Genomic DNA, 6,328 nt, shown 5'->3' on the forward strand with positions numbered 1-6,328 from the left:
TCATGCGAGACTGAAGAACCGCCGGGACCAGAAGCCGCCAAAGTGAGCGCAGCATTTATAGACGCCGGAGAGAAAACGGTGTTAGAGTGTTTGGCTTTGGTAGTAGAGAAGAGGTCTTTCGAAACGATCAACGCCAAGTCGTTTTGGTTCTTAGTGGCTTCATCGACATCAATGATTGATTTGGACGGGAAGCTAAAGGGATTCATTCTGGGGTGTTCTTTCCTTATCAAAGGATCAAAGCTGTGTCTTTCTGTCTTCCTTATGTAATGATGATTATGAATTTATATGGTTACACGATGTGTTGCACATATATATACATAATCATGTCTGTGGTTTTTTGTAGTTTCAAATTAATTTAATGTAATATTTTTTTTAATCAGTATTCATTTAACTAGATTGCATACATGTCTCAATTATAGTATAATTTAGATTTTATACTCTGAAAAACTAGATTTTATATTAGTGTCAGTTATAGTATAAATTACATTTTGTACATGTGTCTAGATTTTTTTTAATAAGCTAGATTTTATACATATGTGTCAGTTACAGTATAAATAGATTCTTTATACATATAATAAATAAATATATATAAATATATATATATATATAGACATAATCATGCTGTGATTCTTTCTTTTGGTTGTTTTAAATTAATTTTGTGTAATATTTTCTGTTTATCTCTATTTTTAGTTACTATATTTTATACATGTGTCATTTATACTTTTTGTTTGAAATTATGCTGGGCGTAATGTGTGCGGTCAGATATGGTCTAGCGCATAATCAATTAAAAAATAGATTTTAGTTAAATATGAATGGATTTTATAGGTATGTGTATTTTTATTTTTGAATAAAAGTAATACATGCGTCAGTTTAGTTTTCATATATTATGTATTATAAAATTTTCCTTACATAGATAAATTTACTTTTTTACTAACTTTTCATCTTTAGTAAAATTATATATTTTTTATCTCTGTACTTCAATTTCTTCTAATAGTTTGCTGTAATTTTTTCTACTTATTGTTGATAGATTTAAAATTAATTTGTGTAATATTTCTATTTTATTATATATTTTATTTTAGATTAATTAACGTAGATCTTGTTCATCTGTAAATAGGATTATGAAGTTTTTAAGTAGCATTAAATTGTAATTAAATAGTTTTTTTAATTTAAAATTGATTTAGGAAATAGTTTGATAAATTAGAAAAAGATAAAAGATCCATAAATATAGCTTCATTTAATATATTAGTGACATGAACATGTAAATATAATGTAAAATTAAGGGGTAATATAATTTTGTACTCCTCTTTTAGAGCATCTCCAAGAGCAATCTTATATTTGAGGTTTGCCGAACATTATATTTGAGGTTTAATGGTGTTCTTCTCCAATGGCAAACCTTAAAATGAACCTTAAAAGTTCTTAAATTTTACATTACAGTCCTTACTTTAGATAAAATTCAAATAAAAACACAAAAAAATTATAACAATTAAAATATACAACAAACATATTATCAACAATATTTATTAATAAAATATTAATTTTAATAGTAAATTACATATAAATAATAGTTTTTTAACAAACAAAATCATTTTTCTAAAATACATAATTATTCATAATTATCATTTCCATAATAAACTATTGCATTTTAATAGAAAAATTTTCTTTGTTTTTCATTTGAAAATTTATATATTTATTTAAATTTCTTAAAGCTAAATTTATAAGAACATATATATATATATATATATATATATATATATATATATATATATATAAGATATAAAATTGTTTGGACTAAAATGATAAACAAAAAAGTAATCAAGACTATTTAAAAGACATACAAGTACAAGGACCAAAAAAGTATGAAACCTCAAATATAAGGTTTTGTACCGTGAAACCTTATATTTGAGGTTTCACTATACAAAACCTTATAATTTGAGGTTTTGAGGTTACTTTTGGAGTACATAAAACTTTATATTTGAAGTTTTAAGGGTACTCTTGGAGATGCTCTTAATAGATTAGATATGTATTATAGTTGTGTAATTTGATAAAAAAGATAATAAATCCTAAAAATAGGATTATGTAGTTTTTAAGTAGCATTAAACTATAATTAAATATTTTTTTAAATTTAAAATTGATTTAGGAAATAATTTGATAAATTAGGAAAAGACAAAAGATCCATAAATATAACTTTATTTAATATATTAGTGGCATGAAAGTATAAATATAATGAAAAATTAGTAGGTAATCTAATTTTGTACTTCTCTTTTAATAGATTAGATTATGACAACAAAGAAATTTAAAAAAGCAAAAACAAAAACCTGCACTTTCAGTTTATTTTGGTTTCTTAACGACAAAATCTTAAAACTATTTAACAAAGTATCTACACTTTCACTTTCTTTCACCTTCATACACTGTAGATTTTACTCGCTTCTTATTTTAGTTAAACAAAATTCTTGTGCTGCTATAGCAGCACACTCATGTAAACCATCGCCTGCTCATTAACACCCACCACACAGTGGCGGAGCCAATAAAGGATCACATGGGTCAGTTGATACCCCTGTGAAATTTTGAATTTTATCTGATATTTGTGTATATAACTGTTATATATATTGATTATTTGTTTAAATTTTAATGGTTTGATCCTCGCCAAACCCTAGGAGATCATGGAGATTTCAGATCGCGATCTTCCTTGAGATCATGATTTTCACATAATCTACTGTTCGTTGACAGCAGATTGATACGGCATTGGAGAGGATCTGCGTTTGAAGATTTGGATCGCTGTCTTTGGGAGATTTTAAGGGATATTCTCTGGTTCTGTTAACATCGATAGATGCTCATTGGCATCTGATCTTATAAAAGGATCTGTTTCTATTAACGTTCTCTACACAAAAACAATATCAAACTCTGAAAATTTTCAATCATGCGAACATATAACTCATCAACGCAAGGAATGGATCGGCAATGTCAAGCTCTTATGGCTGACGATAAAGGGAAAAGTATCAAGTATGAGGTTGATGATGAGATCATCCAGCTAACTGATGAAGAAGACGCTCCGACGTTACGTGATCACCGTTTGGCGCTTATCGGCAAGATACTTAACCCCAAGAAACAAACGGTGGAGGGCTTGATTAAAACTATGTTGGGACAGTGGAAGATGCAGGAGAGAGTGGTGGCCAATGATCTTGGACAAGGGAAGTTTTTGTTAAACTTCGAGACTGAGGATGATCTAAATTTCGTTATCCGTCAAGGACAATTTCACTACAACTTTTGTATGTTTGTGTTGGTTCGATGGGAGCCCGTGATCGACGATGATTACCCGTGGGTCATTCCCTTTTGGGTTGAAATTATTGGAATTCCTCTGCATCTTTGGACGATAAAAAATCTTGAGAATATCGAACGGAGGCTTGGTCATATTGACACGGTGGAACTCTCGGTTGGTCGTATGCTAATTGAGGTGGATACACGGAAGCCGTTGACTTTCACTCGGAAGGTTTCGTGGAAAGGCAAGGAGGTATCGATGATATTTATACGATACGAGAAGCTGTTTAAGCATTGCCCGCCTTGTGGTATGCTGACGCAAGAAGCGGCGTATTGTCCACTGAAAGCAAAGTCGGAGAAATCTGATGTTTTTGATCGGGTTTAACTTCCGGACAGTGAATCATCTCGTCAGCCATCGTTGCGAGATCAAAAATCCCAGGAGCGGTATGGTAGCTACAATCGAGTGGACCATTACGGTCAAGAGGAAGAAGGTAGACGAGATACCTACTATCACTCACGGAATGGAGCAGCTACCGGACTACTGAGAGACGTTCAAGCTGGATATCTACGCAGTAATAACATCAGGGAGGATCCAATGAGAAGGAACGGTGGCAAGATAAGCAGATATCACTCTGGCTTTAACAGAAATACAACAAGGTACGAGCCGTATCAGAAGCAAAAGTCTCACGTGTGGAAGAGGAAGGAGAAGACGGAGGTGAGACCGGATAGGAGGGATGATGGAGATGCGGCTATGGTGTCTGAGAAATCCTCTGTGCTGCTCGAAGGTTCAAAAGAAGTGATACCCACAATGACGATTCAAGAGAGAGGGAGTGGAAGGAGATTGGCGAGTAAAATCATCTCTCCGCTGCCCCAAGATGTTAATGTGACGAAGAGAGTGAGGTTGCAAAATATCACCCGAACTCTATCTTTCTCTCCTAAGGAGAAGATACCGGAGCAGGTGGAGGATGAGCAGGTAATTGGAGCCTTGAATGATATGGAGCTTGCGGATATAAACATGATGGAAGAGGAGGAACACGGAGAGCCTATGCTAGCAGAGGATCCTAATGATGATTTACTTGGAGAAGATCTTATGGAGATGGAGGAGGAAACTAAAAAGGTGAGGACGCAAGGGAGGGTACGGACGTTGAGAAGGGAAGGGATATTGTAAAGGAGGATTTAACTCTTATGGTTAATCAATTCCTTGTAGATGGGACGATGCCGTGTGGATTGAACGATACCAATATTTGCCTTATTCCCAAAATGACGCGGCCAAACGAGATGTCACAGTTCCGGCCAATCAGTCTATGTAATGTGAGCTATAAAATAATCTCTAAAGTCTTATGCCAGAGATTAAAAAGGTTTTACATGATAGGATTTTGGAAACCCAGTCAGCCTTTGTTGCTGGGAGACAAATTTCGGACAATGTTATGATAGCTCAGGAATTATTTCATGCTTTGAGGACTAAGCCGAGCGGTCGAAATAAAAGGATGGCCATTAAGACAGATATGAGCAAGGCGTATCATAGGATGGAGTGGTCTTTTATTGAAGCGGTTATGAGGAAAATGGGGTTTTGCGAAACCTGGATTACATGGATCATGAGGTGTATATCATCGGTAAAATATAAAGTTCTCATGAATGGACAACCCTGGGGAAACATTGTTCCAGAGAGAGGGTTACGTCAAGGAGATCCTTTGTCTCCTTTCATCTTTATTTTATGCACGGAAGCGCTCGTTAGCCTTCTTAATCATGCAGAGAACCAATGGAAGATAACAGGGATGCGTGTCACACGAGCGTGTCCTTCGGTATCGCACCTTCTCTTTGCTGATGATAGCCTTTTCTTCTGTAACGCGGAGCCCCGTGAATGTGAAGAAGTGATGGAAGTGGTCAGGAAATATGGGAAAGCTTCAGGACAATGTATTAATTTTGAGAAATCTTCATTGCGCTTTGGTAAGAGGATTAATGCCGTCACACGTCAACAGATTAAGGATGCGATTGCGATTCAGAATGAATGGGGAATTATCTTGGAATCCCAGAGGACATCAGTGGATCTAACTGCAAGCTTTTTGCCTTCTTGAAAGATAAATTGTTGCATCGGATGAATGGATGGACGGGTAGATGGCTTTCGAAAGGGGGAAAAGAGGTGCTGATAAAATCGATTCTGCTTGCTTTACCAACATATGTTATGTCTACCTTCCTACTCCCGTTAGAGATCTTTGAAAACCTAGCGAGTGCAATTGCACATTTTTGGTGGAGCTTAAATCCACCTAAGAGAGGGATACATTGGGCTAAATGGGAGAAGGTTTGCTTGCCAAGGGAGGAGGGAGGAATTGATTTTAGAATGATTCATGAATTTAATCTGGCATTATTGGCAAAACAACTCTGGAGACTAACACAGTACCCTGACTCTTTGGTCACTAGGGTATTAAGAGGAAGGTATTATAAATTGAGTTCGCCTTTACGAACAATCAAGGTAAGCAGCCCATCATATGTGTGGACTAGCATTTCAGCGGCAAGAGAGCTTCTCCTTCTGGGAATCCGACAAAAAGGTTTGGGAGGATCCGTGGATTCCCACCATCCCAGCTAGATCGGCTCGATCCACTGCTTCAGTTGTTCACTCAAACATGAGAGCCAGTGATCTTATTAATCGGGATTTGGGGGAGTGGGATATGGATAGACTTGAGAGCTTTGTCGATGCGGAAGACATACCGCTTATTAGGAGTATGGCTATAAGCTCATCTCATCGACGGGATACATGTTGCTGGAGTTTCACCAAAAATGGTCAGTATACGGTTAAATCAGGGTATTGGGTGGCTAGAAATATGCTGAAGGAAGTGGAGGAAAATGAAGTTTTAGAGCCTAGCATAACAAAACTCCAAGCCTTTGGTTGGAAGGTACAAATTCCCCAAAAGATTCGCCATCTTCTGTGGCAATTGATAACTGGACATGTAGCGGTAACAAGGAATCTTGTTCGGAGGAACATGCGATGTGATAATTATTGTCCGCGATGTGGGGAAGCTGAGGAATCGGTTACACATGCAATTTTTGAATGCCCGCCAGCACTACAAGCATGGTC

The sequence above is a fragment of the Raphanus sativus genome, chromosome 6, assembly GCF_000801105.2.
Source record: "Raphanus sativus cultivar WK10039 chromosome 6, ASM80110v3, whole genome shotgun sequence".
Taxonomy (NCBI): Eukaryota; Viridiplantae; Streptophyta; class Magnoliopsida; order Brassicales; family Brassicaceae; genus Raphanus; species Raphanus sativus.